General features: G+C 34.2%; 1 pseudogene; it reads left to right on the top strand.

Annotated features, from left to right (window-relative positions):
• Positions 1 to 682: 682 nt before the first annotated feature.
• Positions 683 to 1,382, top strand: LOC123221492 (annotated as a pseudogene).
• Positions 1,383 to 8,570: the final 7,188 nt, after the last annotated feature.

The following is an 8,570-nucleotide window of genomic DNA, read 5'->3' as shown; positions in this document are numbered from 1 at the left end:
TCATTTCCTCCCTTAATATAAATAACTAACAATTTTTCCTCATGATTAAACTTTGAAAAGCTGCATACTCCCCTCTTGGGTTTCAATTTTTTAGGTGGTCCACTAGAATCTGGTGACTCAATGGAATCCGGTTGCTGCAAAGAAAAGCATCAATGAAGGATTTAACAAAGAAGCAGCGTCCTTCGTCGATGCTTCTTCTCTGATCCTTCTCGAGTGTCGATCTCCAGTCCCATATGCTTCTTCTCTGGTCCTTGAGTGTCTAGAAGCATTGATGCTTCTTCTCGAGTAATAGAATTGAACGTACATATTTCCATTGTCTCCAAAAAAAGTCAAAATCATTCTATAATAATGTTTGATATGAAAGAAACTAAAGAATGAACTTTCACCAACCAACCAATTTCAATCCTCTCAGTTAAATTGCCATCTTGACATCACTACTCTCAGATTATATCATATCATGTAATTTAATTACAATGATTTGAGCATTCCTCAAAATTTCTTCAAATTTTTCATCAAGCAGAGTCATCATAAAATCCATCCCCATAAAATCCATCATCTTGTATTAATAAGTTTGGTATCTTTTCACATCTATATATAGCATGTATAAAATCTTGTAATGTGCAAGAAAAAGCACGGCAAAGCTTTTATATTTCTTGTTGTTTTCTTTGTTTGGTGTTGAGTGATGACAAGAAAGAAGGTGAAACTTGCACTTGACAGCAGTGATTCTGCAAGAAAAGCAACCTTCAAAAAAAGAAAGAAGGGTCTAATGAAGAAGGTGAGTAAGCTTCGTACTCTCTGTGAGATTGATGCTTGTGCCATCATTCTTAGTCCCTATGACTCCCACCCTGAGATTTGGCCTTCCCCTTTGGGAGTCCAAAGAGTTTGATCACAGTTCAAGAAGATGCCTGAGATGGAGCAGAGCCAGAAGACGATGAATCAGCATAGTTTTCTCTAGCAAAGGATTGGAAAAGGGAATAAACAGCTGAAGAAGCAGCGGAAACATAACTGCGAAAGGGAGATGACTGAGGTATGTTCCAAGGCCTCAATGGGAGGAGCCTCCATGGTTTGAAACATTCTGGACTTTAATGATATTGGAGACTTGATTGACCAACACTTGAGGGACATTCACAAGAGGGTGGCCACTTTGAACGGGATGGTAGCACATTCTCAGGCTGTGGCGCCAGAGCCTTCGAGCATTGGAAAGAGCTCTCAGCAGGCAGAGAGGGGTGGTTTTGAGATGAAAGTGATGCAACGCAGAAGAGCAGTGGTTTATGGACTTGATGAGCCCACCAGAGAATGTAGCATTTGGTGGGGAGGATATGATATTGCCATTTGGGGATACCAACCACATTTCTCTTTGGTCCAATGCATATTTCTCTTAAGAAAAATTGTGTTTGATTCATTGGTTCGTGTTCTTCTCAAGGGATTTAATTTGTTGCTTGTTTTTAGATCTTGTTGTTATCATATATTGGTTGTACTCTTTTAGTCCCCTGGAAGCTTGGCTACTTCTTTCTTATTCCTAATAATGTTAATTGAATCACAGGCGCAAATTTGCAGTATTTCTGATTAAGATCCAATCTATATCAGATCAAAATTTTTGTCCACAATGATCCAAACACATAAGTTAATCTCATTGTTGTACAACAGAAACGGACTGATCAGTTTCGCTGCATTGAATGTTTAACAATAGAATCAAAATTTATTGAAGTTTTGATCGGAAACACTCCGTTACAAGTGTTATATATCATCAAATTTGATTGCATACATGTTACACAATAAATGTGACAGGTATTGCCCTGTGTATTGCTAAGTTTGGACATAGTACATGTGTACAAAATGCAATAAATATTAAAGAACAGAATGCGGCAATATTTAGTATAAACTGAAAGATCCAACCGGCTGCAGAAGAAGCACCAAATTGTAGAAGTTCATCTGCATCCTGCAAGACTGACAGAAGTTAAGAAATCAATAATAAATGAGTAACCATGTGTGGTTTCCGCCATTTGATTTGCTTATTGATATGTTATTATCTTGGAAATCTTGGGGATATGTCTGCTAAAACGTTGTTTATTTATAAGGTACCCTATTGAGAAGCCGATCAATTTATTAAATTCTGAGGAATATGAATACATGTATCTGCAGCATAGAATACCAGTCATTGCTGCCATACTGAGTCAATCTGTCTGCTTGTTCTGCCTATTGAGGATTACTTTTGTTCTAAATGTACTTAATTTTCCGCGGTGTGCAAGTAGAAACCATGGAGCGATCAATGCAGGGGATTTAGCCGATTCAAATCAAGAAAAGGTAGTCCAATGTGGTAGAAGATTGGTCAGAAGTCTCTAAGCCTCATTTGGTGGGCTTCAATTCACATTTCGAGGTTTTGACTGTACATTCAACAAGATTCCCACCTTCGCTTTTAACTATAGAAATCTTCTGGTGGCTGTTGATCTAGACCTTCAACCTGATATTTTACACACAACCTTCCTTTCAACTTGAAGAAACTACTAATTTTTAGTGACCAAAGTACACCATACATTACTAGCATAGGTATAATTCTTGCTATCCGTAAAGTACTAAAATTCTAAATGCCTGTAACTTAAAGTTCATCTTAGACTGGTGGAGGTTTCATATTACAAGTAAATTGAACCAGAAATTTCTTCCTACAGAATCTATTAACTTTGCATCAATTTTGAAGTTGCAAAATTTATCGTCTTTCCAAGTTCAGTTATATACATTCATACCATAACATCTTGGTCCAAATAACCTGTCAAGATATTGTTTATTTTGAACACATAATACATCTTTGTTTGGGTTTTACAATTCAAAATGTGTCAAGTTCATAGGCTATTTAACCAATTTTACCTTAGTAGCACAAACGTTGTGGAATACGCATATAAACTTAACATCTTTTCTATATTTTGTCGATGTGAGAATTTTTTAGGGGTGTCACACATTCTCATTTGTGCCTACTTGTGCAATCTTACGTAAATGTTACCCTAATTCTTGTACAATCATTGTGCCTCCAATTATTATAATTTATTATAAACTACTCCATGTATTATGGATGCAAAGAGTTGCTTACTTTTGAAGTAGTGTACTAATGAAGAGTTTTAATTATTATAATTTATTTAATTAACAACCATTGATTTGGCGAGTGAGACTTTTTTCCCACTGTACATCCAATTGTACTGTGGAGTAGAAAACAATTGTATTTAATTCTCGTAATGGAGTCGAAAACAAGAACTTTGGAGGGCTGAAAATCATCACTAGAATAATTAAGGCATCACATAATACAGCTCTTCTAAAGAGAAGCTGATAAGTGATTTTCAGAAAAGCATGAACATAGATGGTCATCCTTTAATCCAGCTATACATAAAGGTGAACAACTTCAACAATGCCCTGGCATCAATTTCACTTTTGTATAATATTTCTTTGAATAGATGTTTAAAAGAGCTTCAACCATTCATAGTAAGAAACACAAAATAATCGAATCTGGAATCCCAAAAACAGACTAAAACTTCTCATATGGGGCGTCTGAAAATCAGTACTTTTGCAGTTTTTACTTTGCCGAGCCAATATTATAGAGTTATTCAGCTGGTTATAAAATGATGGAGAAAATATTGACAATTATGGTGCGTTTGGTTAGGGGATTTTATGATTACCTTGGTAATCTATCTTTTATTCCTTTGTTTAGTTTATCAGTAATAAAAGATTACAGTAATCTTCTATTACCAATGCTGACGTGACAAATTATATAGGTGGTAATCTGATTACCACTTTCACCTTAGGTATTTAAAGATTACTGGGGTAATCTTGAGTTTATTATAGAAAAATTATTATTGATTTATTTTTTGAGATAAAAATAAATTTATTTTTAATTAATATGACAAATAATATAAAAAATATTTAAAAATAATTATATTCAAAGGCATTTAAGTAAAATAATTTACCAGTAATCTTTTATTACCTTTAACCAAACACAATAATTATTTATACCTATCAAATTTTATCAAACATAGTAATCATTTATACCTAGTAATCTTCTAAATAATATATTTTTACGGTAATATTTGTGCACGGATGACCAATCTACTAAGAAGCACAGAAACGCACCTGCATTTCTAGAACGTTTTTGTTTTTGAAATACCTTGGAACTAGTACAAAACATTTCAGGGTGTTTGGAAATATAAAAAAATTGTAACGCATTTTAGAAAAAGAAATGCATTTCTTTCCTTTATTTTTTAATTGATTAAAAATTAATTTTATGTTTTATTTTTCCTTTGCAATTTCAAGCCTTAACTCTGATTTCATACTAACTATTTTTAAAACAAAGAAATATAGGTTGTATTTTTTTATAAGATTTGGTATTTATAAAAATATCCTTCTATTTTCATATTTATATATTTTCTTGTTGGAAATTATGAATATTGTAAGATTCCCGAACCGGAAGCAGTTTAACCACGAATGACTCTTTGAAAACAAACTTCAAAGCGAAGAAATGATGCAGTCGATAACATATGCTTGAAGTTACAAGGGCTCAAATTAATTCAACTTTACCATTGCTGCTTATATACTTGGAAATATACTGCAGGCCAAACCATGGATCGTTCTTCGAAAATTACAGTAACTTTGAAGTGAAGAGACAAAGAAATAAGAAAAATGCTAAATTTCAATAAGAGGGGCTCAAATTCATTCAACTTTACCATTGCAGCTTACAAATCATGGATTACTCTTTGAAATTTATAGTAACTTCGAAAGGAAGCAATGATGAAATCTGAAAGATATAACACTTGCAATAACAAGGGCTAAAATTCACCCAACTTTATTGGTATATATGCATCAATTGCTCACAATTTCAAATAAACTAGGCACACCATTTTCTACAGAGAAATGTTAAGAGAGATGTGAAGAAATAAGAAAGACATACAAGAAATTAATAAACTGATATGACACTTGACAAGTAAATGAAAGTAGCTATATCTGATATGATGTTCAAGCTTTCCCAATTGCAGCTCCAGATTGATAAACAGCATGTTAAGATTCCGAGAAGCGATTCGCGCGGACTTTGGCAATGAAATCTTGAGCTTTCCTGTCAATACCAGGCTCAGCAACCCAAGAACCTTTGTCTTCATCGCTAGGCCACACCCTTTTCCCACTTTCTGTGTTATCCTCCCATGCATAATCATCACAAGATCTTCTAGACCTCCTTGATTTGAACATGCCGAGAAGGGAGAAGCCTTTCTTTTGCTTGTTGCTACCCATTATCACAATATGAATGCTGAATTTGCTTCTGTAATACCTTGAGAACTAAGTAAGAAAGTGTACTTTGCTTAGCTTAGCTCTTGTTGTTTTGAATGCATGAAGGGGTTAATGTATTTATATAGAAAGAGAGTTAGGCTAAGTTTGAAAAAATCATGAGGCAGAATCTAGAGAACCACTATGACGGATACATATGTAAGGTTTAGATTAAAAGGACAATAATGATAGCATAGTTAGAATTGAATTGACACTATGCTAGTTAAACTTGGTAGCAAATGCACATGGCATTGCTTGATTGACCCAAAAGGCGTTAATTGGGAGTTCAAGCCTCAAATCTTGAGTCTTTCTTTTGCATACATTTTTTATTGGCCAAACGACTATTTCCCACCCAAGGTTTAGCGTTTTCTTAAATGTCCCCCTTTAACTATGGAAACACCAAACACCCACCCATGGCCGGTTAGATTTAACAAAACCCTAACAGTGGTAAGGGTAAAATCGTCATTTTCGTTATAATATTAAAAATAAACTAAAATAGAAATAATTTTGCCCCCCTAAACTTTAAAAACTAACATTTTTCCCCAGCCTAAGTTTTAAAAAACCGCAGTTTCACCCTAGGGTTTGGTTTTGAAATCTCCGGCGACCTCTTCGGCTCCGTTGCCGACGGCCCTCCCGAAGCAACCTCTCTTTCCGGTGATATCTTCCTCCCATTTGGAGGTCCGATCGGTGCCCGGAGACGTCGTGGGAGACGAAGTTCTTCGTCTTCCCAGACGAAGACGAAGCCGTCGTCTTCGTCTAGGAAGATGAAGAACTTCGTCTTCCCGACGAAGTTCTTCGTCTCCCACGGCGTCTTCGGGCGTCGATCAGACCTCCAAATGGGAGGAAAGATATCGCCGGAAGGAGAGGTTGCTTCGGGAGGGAGAGACCATCGGCAACGGAGCTAGAGAGGTCGTCGGAGATTTCAAAACCAAACCCTAGGGTGAAACTGCGGTTTTTTAAAACTTCGGCTAGGGAAAAATATTAGTTTTTAAAGTTTAGGGGGGCAAAAAGAGATAAAATTTTTAGGCGTTAGGGTTCTGTTAAATCTAACCGGCCATGAGTGGGTGTTTGGTGTTTCCATAGTTAAAGGGGGGACATTTGAGAAAACGCTAAACCTTGGGTGGAAAATAGTCGTTTGGCCTTTTTTATTTTGAAGAAACCATTGAATACCCTTCCATTATTGTTAAAATATTCCCATTTATTTGACCAAACTAAAGAGTCTGAGGTATTAATAAAGCAAACAATTGCATTCAAATCAATATAAGCAAACAATTGCTATGTATATATATTTTTTGTGTTTTGTTGATAATTTTAACAAAATATTAATATAGTTTTTTACTTAAATGTGTTTGAAAGATTATTGGATAGAAATTAATATTGTGATTGGTTTAACTACCTGGTGGGTGTCGAATCCACCAAAAATAAAATTTTCTACTCTCTCAATGAAAACTTGTAGATAATGCAAGTAGAGTCGTATCCACAGAGATTGGGTTATTTATCTGAAATATAACAAAATAAAGCAAGAGGGATTTTGTTGTTTCGAATCGTACGAGTAAACAAAAATAAATTAATTCAGAATTAAATAATCAAAGTAATCAGAAAACTAGATTGAAATAATAATAAGACGAGTTCTAGCCAAGTAATTCAGGTATGGTTCAATTCAATTGATCATCGATAAAAAGATTAATTTTTCCTTTTAAATAAACCGGTTATGAAACATCAAGACGCTCGTTGTTCTGCTTTTCCTTAGGTGTTGGTAATTAAGAAACGTTCTTTAATTACTTCTCTTGTTTTTCAATCAGTTCTAGATACGATCTTAGAATTTAAATTGAAAACATAATTAAGAATTAGAAAAGCCACCGATTCTAATCAACAAAACACATACGCTGTTTTTGTTTAAATTAGATTAACCTATTCCACTAACATACAATAGTTATTCTACTTCACCAAGCATGCTAGTCAGCCACTTATGATTAAACCATCAAACAAATACGAATTCAATAATTTAATCTAGCAAAGTTGTTTTTAATCCAAAATAAATAAGACGTCTCCTATTTAATTGAACAAAACAACAATAAATAAAATCAGGAATAAATTAAATATTTAAAAGAAAAGAACGGGTAAAGAAGATCTCACAATCGTCGTAGAACTATGATCCTGATTACTCGACTAAAGAAAAGAGTTAGCCACTCATGTTTATGTTTATGGCTTCACAGAAAATTAAAATAAAAATTCTATCCTAATTGAAAAAGAACTAGCGAAGAGTTGCGGCTGTCTTTCTTTCTGAAAGAAAATGATGCTAAAAAAACTAAAAAAAACCCTAAAACAGAGAGCAATTGTCCTTTTTATACTGCCAAGTCTGCTTCAGTCATTGAGTAATATTTTTGTGCCAAATATCATCCAAAGGACCTAAACTTCCTCCAATTGTTAATTAAGTCTTCAATTGTGAATTTCTCAATAAATAGCGCGATTTTCTCCTTTCCACAATCAGCCATCTCGTATGTATTTTGCCGTCATTCTGTCTTGATACGTGACAACTCTAAATTCCTTTTATTTTGCATCTTTTCTCATAATAATGCAATTAATGCCCAATTTCCTAAAACAAACAATTAATCAAATAATTAACAAATTAAATATCACAAATCAAGGAAATTAAATGCTTAAAAATATGGAATTTCACACACTAACAAATTCCCCCACACCATTCCTTTGCTTGCCCTCAAGCAAACATCAATCAGTCTCTTCTTCACCCTTTTCCCTCCTTTCAGTACATCCTCAAATAACTCAAAGTTAAGATGCATTAGAAACCCAAGTCCAAAACAACAATCAAGAGCACAAGTCTTTATAGCATGAATTTTTGGAAAAACATAAGCATCTCATCAATCCCAACAATCTCATTAAAATCAAATGAAACAAGATTCAACATCCTCACATTGGTTTCACTCTATACTCTCAAAGTGTTTAGGGTTTCATTTAGCTCTCAGATCAAAACATAACAAGTCATTACCATAAGTTTGCTCATATATCATATCTCCACCACTAATAAATATGAATACAATGCGAAAATCAAAGGGTCTTAAGCAGGGTTGTAATGGGGTTTAGGTGAAGGTAGGAAAAAGAAGGAAAATATAGGTGTAAAAATCAAGATATGAGTGAGTTCCCTTACATGATATTTAAAGAATAACGAAAATAACTCCTTCAACCACACTTCTCTCTTCCTCTTTTTTTTTTTTTTTTCAGTGAAACTCATCCCTTCTGCAAGGATTTTTTTTTTT

The sequence above is a fragment of the Mangifera indica genome, chromosome 7, assembly GCF_011075055.1.
Source record: "Mangifera indica cultivar Alphonso chromosome 7, CATAS_Mindica_2.1, whole genome shotgun sequence".
Lineage (NCBI taxonomy): Eukaryota > Viridiplantae > Streptophyta > Magnoliopsida > Sapindales > Anacardiaceae > Mangifera > Mangifera indica.
Note: the sequence above shows the minus strand (reverse complement) of the source record. Positions and strands in the feature narration are given on the sequence as shown.